Source organism: Carettochelys insculpta, chromosome 1 (assembly GCF_033958435.1).
Source record: "Carettochelys insculpta isolate YL-2023 chromosome 1, ASM3395843v1, whole genome shotgun sequence".
Lineage (NCBI taxonomy): Eukaryota > Metazoa > Chordata > Testudines > Carettochelyidae > Carettochelys > Carettochelys insculpta.
Genome location: NC_134137.1, coordinates 170,539,193 through 170,551,293, shown reverse-complemented (window position 1 = coordinate 170,551,293; position 12,101 = coordinate 170,539,193). Strand labels below are relative to the sequence as shown.

The 12,101-nt window shown below is 44.2% G+C and overlaps 1 long non-coding RNA gene across 1 annotated transcript in view; it reads left to right on the top strand.

Annotated features, from left to right (window-relative positions):
* The window catches only part of LOC142006895 (uncharacterized), a 102,012-nt gene extending 90,131 nt beyond the window's left edge, over positions 1–11,881 (top strand). The window contains exon 3 of the long non-coding RNA XR_012643849.1: positions 11,509–11,881. This is a non-coding gene — a long non-coding RNA (uncharacterized LOC142006895). The remainder of the gene's footprint in view (positions 1–11,508) is intronic.
* Positions 11,882–12,101: the final 220 nt, after the last annotated feature.

Here is a 12,101-nt window from a genome sequence, read left to right as displayed (position 1 = left end):
GGGGATGGAGCAAGGCTCTTCTCAGTGGTGACAGATGGCAGAACAAGGAGCAATGGTCTGAAGTTACAGAGGGAGAGGTGTAGGCTGGATATTAGGAAAAACTATTTCACCAGGAGAGTGGTGAAGCACTGGAATATGTTATCTAGAGAGGTGGTGGAATCTCCATCCCTAGAGGTTTTTAAGTCCTGGTGTCATGATCATGAGGGTTAGCCAGCAGTCTGGGAGTAAAAGGGTTAACCTCCTAAGCCAGGTGGGGTTGGCCTATAGGAAGGTAGGTAAGAATTGAATTTTGGCTCTCCTTCTGTTCTCTGTCTTTTTTTGATTCTTCTTTCCAGCCATGAGGGAGAGAGACACAGAATGTCTCCCTCCAAGAACAGGCCCTCCAATCTTCTGTAAGTAGGGTAAAGTTTAGATAGATCCATTAGGCTTTATTGTTTTTTGGTTTGGGAAGTGGGGTCTGATGTCTGTGGACTTTTTAGAAATGTTCTTTTACTCTCCTCGTAACTAAGTTCTAGGCCCATGGTGGAGACTCCCCCTGTGTTTTACTTTGTGACTCTTCCATCGAGTCATGAGGCTTGCAACACGAATATTGTTGTAATAATAAAAAGTTCTCTCTTTTTCTTTTTATTAACCTGGTATTGGTTAATGTTTGTGTCCTGGTTTTTACATTTGGGGTTGAGATTTCCCAAGTAGTCTCTCCCTGGTTTCCTAATTATTATTTGGGTGGTGTCAGCGAACTTTATCCCAAAAATCTAAGGTTTTTAGGACTTTTGGGGGGAAGTTTATACCAAAACCTGGTAGATAAGGTTTTGGAGGTACTTTTGCTGGCCCCCACTTCTGCATTTTTCTTGCTAGAGTGGGGAAGGAGCCATGACACCTGGCTTGACAAAGTCCTGCCTGGGATGATTTAGTTGGGGTTGATCTGCTTTAGGTGGGGAGCTGGACTCAATGACCTCCTGAGGTCCCTTCCAGCCCTAGGATTCTATGATTCTGTGGGACCTCTAATGGCCACAAGTGCTCAGGAGAATTTTGGGTCAATATTTTTATTATATGCCTTATAGAGCCATAGAAACAGATGGCTGGAAGGCCCCAAGAGTCTAGCCTACTTCCCTGCTCTGAGGCAGAATTAAGTAGTCCTTGGATCAGTGGGTCTCAATCCACATGCCACTTGTGGCCCAGTTAATTCACAGCCATGGCCCATGTGACCTCCTCAGGACCATGTACATAGCACAGAGTGCATGGCTGCAGCCCACATAGCACACAGAGATCTGTGTGTGTGATGCAAAATGGTAAATAGGGAGAGAACCACGGATTTAGACTAACTCCAAAAGGTTTGATTAACCTGTTCTTAAAAATATCCCGTGATGGGGATTCCATAATCTCCCTAGGTAACCTGGCAGTTAGAATCTTCTTCCTAATATCTAACCTACATTCTACTTGCTGAAAACTAAATTGATAGATTCCAAGGCCAGAGGGAGAGTGGTGGTCATTTAGCCTGACCCCCTGTACGGCACATGACTTAGAACTTCTTCCCCAATAATATTTATAGTATATCCCATAGAAAAATAAATCAATCTTGATTTTAAAATCATCACTGATGAAGACTCTGCTTTGACCCTAAGTCAATTGTCCCAATGGTTAATTAGACTCACTGCTCAGCATTTACATCTTATTAGCAGTCCGAATTTGTCTAGTTTCAACTTCCAACCACTGGACTGTGTTCCACCTTTCTCTGCTAGATTGCTGAGTCCCTTATCAAGTGCTAGTTCCCCATATAGGTACTTGGTAACTGAGATCAGGTCACCCCTTAACTTTTTTTTCGTTAAGCAAAATAGAGTGAGCTCCTTAAGTCTGACACCTAAGGCATGTTCTTTTATACTTCAATCATTCTCTTGGCTTTTCTCTGATCCCTCTCCAATTCACCGGCATCCATTATGAATTGTGGATACCGGAACTGGACACATTATTCCAGCAGAGATCACACCAGTGCCAAAACCCCTAGTCCTCCTCAAGAGTCCCCTGTTCACACACCCAAGGATCACTTTAGCTCATAGTGAGCTGATTATCTACCACCACCCACAAATATTAATTCAGAGTCATTGCTTCCCACAATAGTTTCCCCATCCTGTAATTTTGTTCTACATTCTTTGTTCTCTAGATTTTATACATTTACACTTAACCATGTTACAATGCATGTTATTTGCTTGCCTCCAGCTTAACAAGCAAGCCAGATTGTTCTGAATAAATGACCTGTCCCCTTTATTATTTACCATTCCCACAAACTTTTGTGTTATCTGCAAGCTTTTATCAGCAATGATTTCTTCAGTCACTGCTAAAAATGGAGCTATGCTGATTACTTCTTGACCTATCCTCTGTCAATATGGAGACAACTGAGCATCCTTGGTATGACAAACTTTTACACATTAGAAGACTGTTACCAAGTCTCAGGCACACACTTAAACACCCCTAGACTTCTCTCCTTTAGACACAGCATTCCTAAGTCTTTCAACCCTCACTCAGAGGTCTAAACATTTTATCATTTTGGTTGCTCTTCTCTGGGTTCTCCAATGTGTCCATATTCCTGAAGTATGATGCCCTAAACTGGACACAAGACTCCATTTGGGGTTCACCAGTGTGGACTAGGGTGGAACAAATACTTCCCATCTCTGACATACGACATTCCTGTTGTTACATCCCAGAATGATGGTTGCCTATTTTACAACAGCATCGCACTCTAGCCTGTTTTCAATTTATGATCCACTAGAGCCCTCAGATCCTGTTCAGCAATGCTGCTGCCCAGCCAGGTACTCCCAGTTTTGTACTTTTGATTTTTTTTTCTTTTCCAGGAATAGTATTTTGCACTTGTCTCTACTGAATTTTATTTTATTGGTTTTAGACCAGTCCTCCAGGTTATCAATATAATTTTGAATTCTAATCCTGTCTTCCAAATTGCTTGCAACCACTCCTAGCCCGGCACTGACCACAATTTTTACACATTGACTCCACCCTTCAAGTCATTAATGAACATATTAATATTAATTACTTGTTGAGGGCCAGGTACACATTTGGTGAGAAACAGAACTGATACCTTCTACAAAGAGTTTGTGACATCTGTGGGTATCTTTCCCTTGATTTCTATGAGAGTTGGACCAGGCCCCAAGAGTGACAGTGGGTTAAATTTCCAAAAGTGCCCACATGACTTGGGAGTAAGTTCCATTTTCAGAAGTGATACAGCTGCTCATCATTCTCATCAAAGAGGTTTCTCATCACTGCAGTATATCCATGCACCCCTACCCCCAGAGTGTGATGGGGGTATCAGTTCAATGTAAGAGTTCTTCCATCAGCCAAGCAATGTCTATCTTTAAGTTTAGGCCAGCTTAATTACACCCTTCGGAACATGATTTTTTTTTTCATATCCCAGCGTGCTGTAGCTAATCTTACCTAAATTTTTAGATATAGAACACATGTAAGTGTTTGCATACACAAGGTTCAACTCTCATTGAATGTTACTTTTGAAAATAGGATTTCAGTGCTTTGGAAATTTCTACCCATAGGCAACAATTACAGCCCAAAAAGCAGGAGGAATCCATGCTGTGAGATACATCTGGTGGAACAGCAGCTTTAAAAAAATAATATCTGATCTACAAGGCAGGGCTTCCAGTAGCAGATTCCTCTACCCCCCCGCCCCCCCCCCCCCCGACACACTTCGAATTGGCTGACTCAGTGGGAAGAGTACCATGCACTGAATCACCATCACCACCATCACCACTCCCCACACCACCTGTGTTTTTTTTTCCCCATAATGACTCTGCCTGATCCTTCTGAGGTTGTGAAATCTGACAGGATCATAGTGTGAGATGTTACGGCTGAAGGCACACTGTGCCACTGTGTACTAATTAAAGGCTTTCCTGATCCAGGATACAACATTCCGCTCTGTCCACTTCCAGGGACTCTACACATTTGAGGGTTGTTCCATAACTTTTACAGCCCCACCTATTTCTGCAGAGAAACTGAGTCACTTCCTCTTTAGAAAGCTCACCAAAAATCCTTCCTGTTCACTTTAGCTTATAACCTATTATTAACTCTCCATAAAGCAAGATCTTAGTTACCACAGGCCAATGTTGTCATCATCTAGCATAGACTTTTCTCTCCGTTCTAATACCCATATCCATTATAGCAAGAGTTCTTGTTCACCATTCTCATTCAGTACATGACATATTGCACTTCCATTTGATCATAGCATCTGAATTTGTGTGTAATATCATCAGTAGCCTTGCTTACTTCTGAAACATTGACAGAAGTGCCCTCTGATTTTTGTGGTCAATAACAACTGGCTCATTATCCATCCAAGTGGTAGGCTTGTCTCTTTATTTTAGTTTCCCAGGACATAGTGGTTTGGAATAAATGTCCCTTAGCTATAACTGGAGCAGTTTTAATTATTTAGGAGCAAATTCTGTTGCCATAATTTACAATTATTGCAGTAGTCTGCATATAATCCTGTCGATTTCAGTGGAACTATTCCAGAAACTAATCCTTATTTTTAGTAAGTGTGACAGAATCTGTCCATTAGGAAACCTGTCATAGTGCTATCAATGGAATATTATCCTCACCTGAACTGTGCACTAACAATGCTCCAAAACAAGAGGCCAGAAGCTTATAAATATATCTAGAGAATTATAGATGTGTTAACAGCCTTTGGAAATCTTATGCTAGTGAGACTGAAAACAGTTTGCTGCTTTTGAGGTCAAACTTCTCTCTCATGCAGAATTTACTTTACCATGAGGCTTCATAGTGACAGAGAACTTCAAGTGAGATCCAGGTGACCAACCATCCCATATTGGGTGGGACAGTCCCATATTTGGGACCTTTTTTATTTAGGTACACAGGGCTGGAGGGGTGGGGACGGGAGCACCTGTGGCCACCACTTTCCCAGAGCTCCGGGCAGGGAGAGCCCATGGATGCCAATTCCCCAGGGCTGGGGAGCAGGTGCAAGCTCCCAGGGGCCTGATGCAGTCAGGAGGAGCCTCCCCTCCTGCCCATATCTCCCTGTCCTGTATTTGGCAGAGGGAGATATGGTTGCCCTGCATGGGACATCTATATGTTTATTAGGGTTTTAGGGCATAAACTTTTCTGCACAACAACTCACTTCCTCAGATGATTTTTCTCTTCAGCATCCGAGGAAGAGTTGCAGCTCACAAAAGCCTGTGTTCTAATACATTTCTTAGTCTTTGAAGTGCCACCAGACTTTTTGTTGTTTTTACTGAAACAGAGCAACACAGACCAGCCCTCTGCAATCTGTATGTTTGTCATCCGTTGCAAGAAAAGGCATTCCCCTCAGAACTAGGAGATTTTCCTCTACCACATATGCGTACTGTGTTCCTGCTGTAGTGGCTCAATATTGACTATTAGTCAATACAGGGTACAGGGAGGAGAACATTTATGCAATTATGTGATTTTCCGCTCAGTCATGAAAAACCTTCCAAGGGTTTCAACTGCAAAGGAACATGAGAAGAAAAATCTGAGCCAATCTGCCTTTCTTTCCCCTTCTATTTCTCAGTTGTGCTAGCTTCCCCCAATTTAGACTGCGTCATCTTTCGCTCCCATTCTCTTGCATGGGGATGCTAATCATGCCAGAAATGCTTCACTCACTAACACCTACTTGCTGGAGCTCTGACTTGGAGAGGGAAGGGAGAGAAACACAACCTGGCAAGTCTTGCAAATCACAGTTCCACTAATCTCCTTTAAAGAGAGTCGACTATAAAGACATGTTCGTTCTTGTGAAACCATTGCTAGCCTGTGGGTGTCAAACCAGCCTTCTTTTCCAAGAAATCTGTTGCCTCCCACAGTGAGTCTAGAGAAATAACATCCTGATGACAGTGAAGAAAGGCTGTTAGAAAAACATCGCACGCCAGCACTGTGCAACACCAACCTCCAAAAGCCCTTTGTTGTTTCAAGCCCAGTTCTTCCCAGTTTCATAAAAAGCCAAACCAAACTTTACCAAACTCAATTTTATTTTTTCATCTTTTTTGTGTTAAGCCCTGTGGGGGAAGGGGGGGGGAAACATTCGTCATCTCCCTTTTCCATTCCATGTTGAGAGACACCACACCTGCTCTTCCTCCCAGCTCTCTTGAAGAATAAATAGCATCAGTCGTTACCTCACTCTGACCTAAATACCAGTCTGGCTAGTGCACTGTGATTCAATGCTAATCTGAAGTCCACAGCATAACAGAGCAGGGATACCCTTGGGGAACTATACTATGTTGGCATAGGGTCTGTCCTTACTAATGACAAGAATGTCCTGAGCCCTGAGCTCAAAAACTGCTTCCCAGCAGCAAACAGGGGTCCCATGCAGGAACCTGACTACTTCAGCTGAGCTCTAAGTATGTGAAGGGAGCTGTCTATGCACAGCATCTTGCAGGATCAGGCCATAGCTGGTTGGAAGGTCTCCATCACCTCTGATGGCCCTCGCTCCAGGTGGAGGAAAAGCCATGTTGCAGAAAGTGCCATTTCAAATAATATCAGGGAGGTAGCTGAGTTAGTCTGTATCTTCAAAAACAGCAAGAAGTCCTGTGGCACCTGCTTCATCTTTGCCCACGAAAGCTTATGCTCCAAAAAAATCTGTTAGTCTATAAGGTGCCACAGGACTTCCTGTTGCATTTTAAGTAAGTGAGGGCTAGGTGACACTTTGGCTACGTCTACACGTGAAGCCAACATCGAAATAGGCTATTTCGATGAATAACGTCTACACGTCCTCCAGGGCTGGCAACGTCGATGTTCAACTTCGACGTTGTGCGGCACCACATCGAAATAGGCGCTGCGAGGGTACGTCTACACGCCAAAGTAGCACACATCGAAATAAGGGTGCCAGGCACAGCTGCAGACAAGGTCACAGGGCGGACTCAACAGCAAGCCGCTCCCTTAAAGGGCCCCTTCCAGACACAGTTGCACTAAACAACACAAGATCCACAGAGCCGACAACTGGTTGCAGACCCTGTGCCTGCAGCATAGATCCCCAGCTGCCGCAGCAGCAGCCAGAAGCCCTGGGCTAAGGGCTGCTGCCCACAGTGACCATAGAGCCCCGCAGGGGCTGGAGAGAGAGCATCTCTCAACCCCCCAGCTGATGGCCGCCATGGAGGACCCAGCAATTTCGACGTTGCGGGACGCGGATCGTCTACACGGTCCCTACTTCGACGATGAACGTCGAAGTAGGGCGCTATTCCGATCCCCTCATGAGGTTAGCAACTTCGACGTCTCGCCGCCTAACGTCGAAGTTAACGTCGAAATAGCGCTCGATGCGTGTAGCCACGACGGGAGCTATTTCGAAGTTAGTGCCGCTACTTCGAAGTAGCATGCACGTGTAGACACAGCTTTTATGAAGTGAAGGCACAGCATTAAGCCAATGGCCGGAATATTAATAAAGACAAGAACAGTGAAGTGTTATGATGTTATTCCAGTAATCAGGAAGGGATGTAACCTTTCTGTAATAAAAAGACCCCACTACATGATATATAAAAGATAGACATATGCAGTCGATTGGTATGGTTCCTCTGCCAGATTAGTAGCATCATAAATGGGCCAGAGCACCTTCCAGATGCTGAGTTAGTTACACTGAATCACTGACTCCCCCCATGTCCTACTCCAAGAGACAGGATGTATGCTGCCTGTGTGTTTGAAGAATGGACTAGTAGTAGGCATCCTTCAGTCTGCATAGACTATGGATCGTGCCCTTTAAAGTTTCAGCTGAGGACTTCATTTACAGCGTCTATTGTGACTATAAAGACCCACACGAGAGTGACAGTCCTTGCTGCATCTCTTGCAGATGTAGTGGGTGTCTGGCAAGTCCTTATTGTGCTTTCTGTGTGCTCGTTTCTCCTCTGCTAGCTGTCTGATCTTCATCTCGCCCTTCTGAAGGCCCTTGTGTAACCCCTGCCTCCATCTGCTGCGGTCGTCTGCGAGTTCTTCCCAGTTGTCCAGCTCGATGTCTACCTCTCTGAGGTCTCTCTTGCAGACATCTTTGTAACGCAACTGGGGGCGTCCGGGAGGTCTTTTGCCAGAGGCTAGCTCACCATACAGAATGTCTTTTGGAATCCTTCCATCATTCATCCTGTGGACGTGGCCAAGCCAGCGGAGTCGACGCTGCCTGAGGAGGGTGTGCACGGTTGGGATTCCAGCTTGCTCGAGGACGGCAGTGTTGGTAACTTTGTCCTTCCATGATATTCCAAGGATGCGCCTGAGGCAGCGCAAGTGGAAGACGTTTAGCCTCTTTTCCTGGCAGGCATGCAGGGTCCAAGTCTCGCTGCCATAAAGGAGGGTGCTGAGGATGCAGGTTCTGTAGACTGGTGTGAGTGTACAGATTGCAAGGTGTGAACTGGGGGAGTTCCCTGCCAGGTGAGCCTTCAAGGGCTGAATAGACTGGAGGCAAGGCTTTGAGCCAGGCCTGACCAGCCAGCAGCTCTCCCTATAAGAAGGGAGCTCCCAGCGAACAAGGGGTGAGCAGCGAACAGGGGGCAGCAGGTAACAGGGAAGGGAGTTTGCCTCTGGGCAAAGCGTCCTAGAGGAGCTTGGGTGAGTGTGGGATTTGGGGGGCTGTGTGGGCAGCTGTGGGCAGCTGTGTGGGCAGCTGTGTGGGCAGCCAGAATGTCTGTCTGTCTGGGCAGCTATGTTACTTTGCAGAGCCTGAGCTTGTGGTGTGCAGAGAAGAGCAGTTTGCAAGGTGTGAATTGGGGGAGTTCCCTGCCAGGTGAGCCTTCAAGGGCTGAATAGACTGGAGGCAAGGCTTTGAGCCAGGCCTGACCAGCCAGCAGCTCTCACTATAAGAAGGGAGCTCCCAGAGAAGAATGGACCAGCCTTTGCTTTATTTAGGTCCCAAACCAGTGACTGTGAAATTGGCTTCATGCGATTGTCACAGAACCCTTCATTGCAGACCACACTTTCCCTCTGTAGCATCTTCCCTTCTTTTTCCATACTTGCTCTGCATCCAAGGGGAAACTGAGACAGCATCTTTTTCTAACTGCACTAAGCATGCAATAACCCATAACAGCATCTGGATTCCTCAAGCAGTAGGTGCACACCTTAGGTATGTGATGTGAGAGCTCTGGGGTAGGTGGATGAACATCCTGCAGTGAGATATTGGATTTACCAAAGGGTTTACTTCAAAATAAGATTTCCATTAGCTCATAAAGCTACCTAAGATAACATGGAATCAAGAAAATACTTCCTCAGAGAGAGAAGAGGAGCAAGTTAGCTGCTTCCATTTAATGCTCCCTGTATGCTTACCCCTCACCACTAAAGAAGCAGGTGGAAGAGGCTTCCTTCTACCCCACATTTATAGCACCACCTCCATTCTCCTCGTGGTAAGATGATGGGAGAGTGCAAGCAGCTGTAGGGTTGTTTGTTTTGAGGCCCCATTGTGTTAAGCACTGTACAAACACTATTTCTCATTCTTAAAGTTTTTTCATTGTTGCACAAGCCATTGCTGATTGGCATGCGCTGATGTATAGTCTACCCAAGTGCAGTGTATGAGTTCAGCAGGTGCTTATGGAGCTGGGCCCTGGTCAAGATGGGACCACAGAATCACTCCTGCTGGTGGGTCTGAGGCAATGTCACTATCACCAATTCATTCCATTATTTTTCAACAAAAGTTGTGGCCAGAAGGGACTTATTTGGTCACTCTTCTTGATATGTGAGACACTCATGCTTTGAATTTTTGATGTGGAGAGACAACATATTTTGTTTTTCACAGTAAAGGCCATCAAAAAAAAGTAACATTTTGTAGGACAATAAAGTTCCATTAGAAAACAATGTTAGAGAGAGACAGTTTTCACCTTGCAATACAAACCCTTACTGTGTCTGATGATATCATACGGATGAAAAAATGGGACTATACTTCCAAATTATTTTTTTTTCAGCTATTCTTCCGCAGGTTGAGAGATACGGGGAAAGCCTACTATGGGAACTGGATGGACAAAAACAGTGGTACAATTGTAGAAGTTTTTTATTTTTTAATCTTGTTTCTGACTGTTTGGTATTTTTTTACAGAAAAATCCAAAATTAAGAGTGGGCTCATAACTTGTTTTTTGGTAGCTCATTGTCTTTCAGTATTTTAGCTCTACTTGTTCTCTTTAATATTGGAAACTGGCCTGAACCCACCCACCAGCTGTAAGTACACCACAACTTTGGAATAGTTGGAATCTGAATCCAAATTTCCATAATTTTGCAAATAAGCTAAAGCAAAACTTCAAACTTAACCCTTAAATCTCAGTCTTTGGCTGTACATTTCTTCAGCTTGTGCCCCTCTCTAATTAAAATGGAGTTATAGTGTGGATCAACAAGAAACTGGCCATCTCATTAAAAATACACAAGCGAGTGAGAGTTGAACAAGTTAAAGGTTTTTCTAAATCCACCTGTAATCAAATTGGAAGAGATTCTGTAAACAAGATTATCCTTGAATCTAAAATCCCTTTAAAAGACCTGTTGTTGTAACATGAATTCAGATTCTGGGCTATTCAAATGTGAACTTGATATTTCTTTTCAAGATTTTCTTATAGTATGGAACACATACCTCTCATTCTGTGAAAATGAAAACCCAAGCCAGTTTTATTTATTCACAGTTGCACGCAATTATAGTACAAAGAATGAAGTATCTTCAGTCACTTCCTTTTAGTGTCTTTAAAATCAGGATACCAAAAACTAGCATAACCAAAAAAAAATCTTTCCTTACAAAAGGAGCCCAAATTCATTATGGCACTCCCAGTGACTTCAAGGATTTGTTTTTATTCTTCTTCTTTAGGGTTACACACCAAAGTTCTAACTGCAATGTACATTCTCTTTACAAAATAGCAAAATAGAATAAACTCAGCTAGATTATGGGTTGACTTATGCACTGATTCCACAAAGCACTTGCTTAAAGCTAAGTGCTTAAGTGCTTTGCTGAATCAGCTCTTTAGCCTAGGAAACCACACTGCTCCCAAGTCCATGCACAATTTGGCCAATTATGCTGCTGATCTTTTCTAAATAAACTCTCTGCAGCCAAAATTTCACTTCCTTGACTGTCCAAACTGTCAACATGGTTAAGCACTGAAATAAATTGCCAAGGGAGGTTGTGGAATGTGTATTGTTAGGGAGATTTAAAAGCAGGTTAGATAAACCTCTGTCAGGGATGGTCTAGATCAGGGATCCCCAACCTATGGGTTGGGACCCAAACATGGGTGGCATTTAGATTTGTTAAAGGTCACCAGCAGCTCTGAGCTGCATGGGGCTCTTAAAGAAGCCCTTTTGCTGCTCCTTAACACTGCCACATCCAGCAGCTCTCTGTACCAATAGAGAACCAATTACACATTACAAAGACAGCTTCTCCACCTTTCATATTTGTAGTCACCCCAGGCAAGCCACTTAACAGACTCTTGAAGTAAGTAATTTTCACCTCCCCCACCATTCCCCCTTTTGCCTCCCCTTCTGTTCTATGTAACTGATTTGTCAGTTTTCATTTTTTGTTTGTATTTCCCCCAGCCTCTGACGGTGACCATCCCAGCCCAAGTGTGACTTCCCCAGGCTCTGAGTGTGACCCCCCGACAGCTCCTCCAGTCTCTGAGTGTGACCTCCGCAGCCTGAGTGTGACCCCCACAGTCCTTGAGTGACTCCACCCAGCCCCTTCAGTCTCTGAGTGCAGGGTTTAAGCTGGGGGAGCAGTGGTTTGGGGATGAGGGTCTTTCCCCCACCACTACTCAGATCAACTATAATAATAAAGTAATAATTAACTATAATAAATGTAGTGTTATGATTATTAATGTATTTTCCTTTTGTCTATGAAATAACTACTATGAATATACAAACATCAGGGGGCGCAATTTTATATTCTTGCCTCAGGTGCAAAATTAGCTAGTTATGGCACTACTACCCCCTTCCCCCACCTGTTTTTGAACTGCCTTGGGTCCCCAAGTCTTCCAGAATTGTCAAAATGGGTTCCCCTCTGGAAAAGGTTGAGAACCGCTGAGCTAGATGGTGCTTGGTCCTGCTATGAAATTGCGGGACTGGACTCATGCCATCTCTAAGTCCCTTCCAATTCTAGTGTTCTGTGATACAGAGTCCTAGGAACATCTACA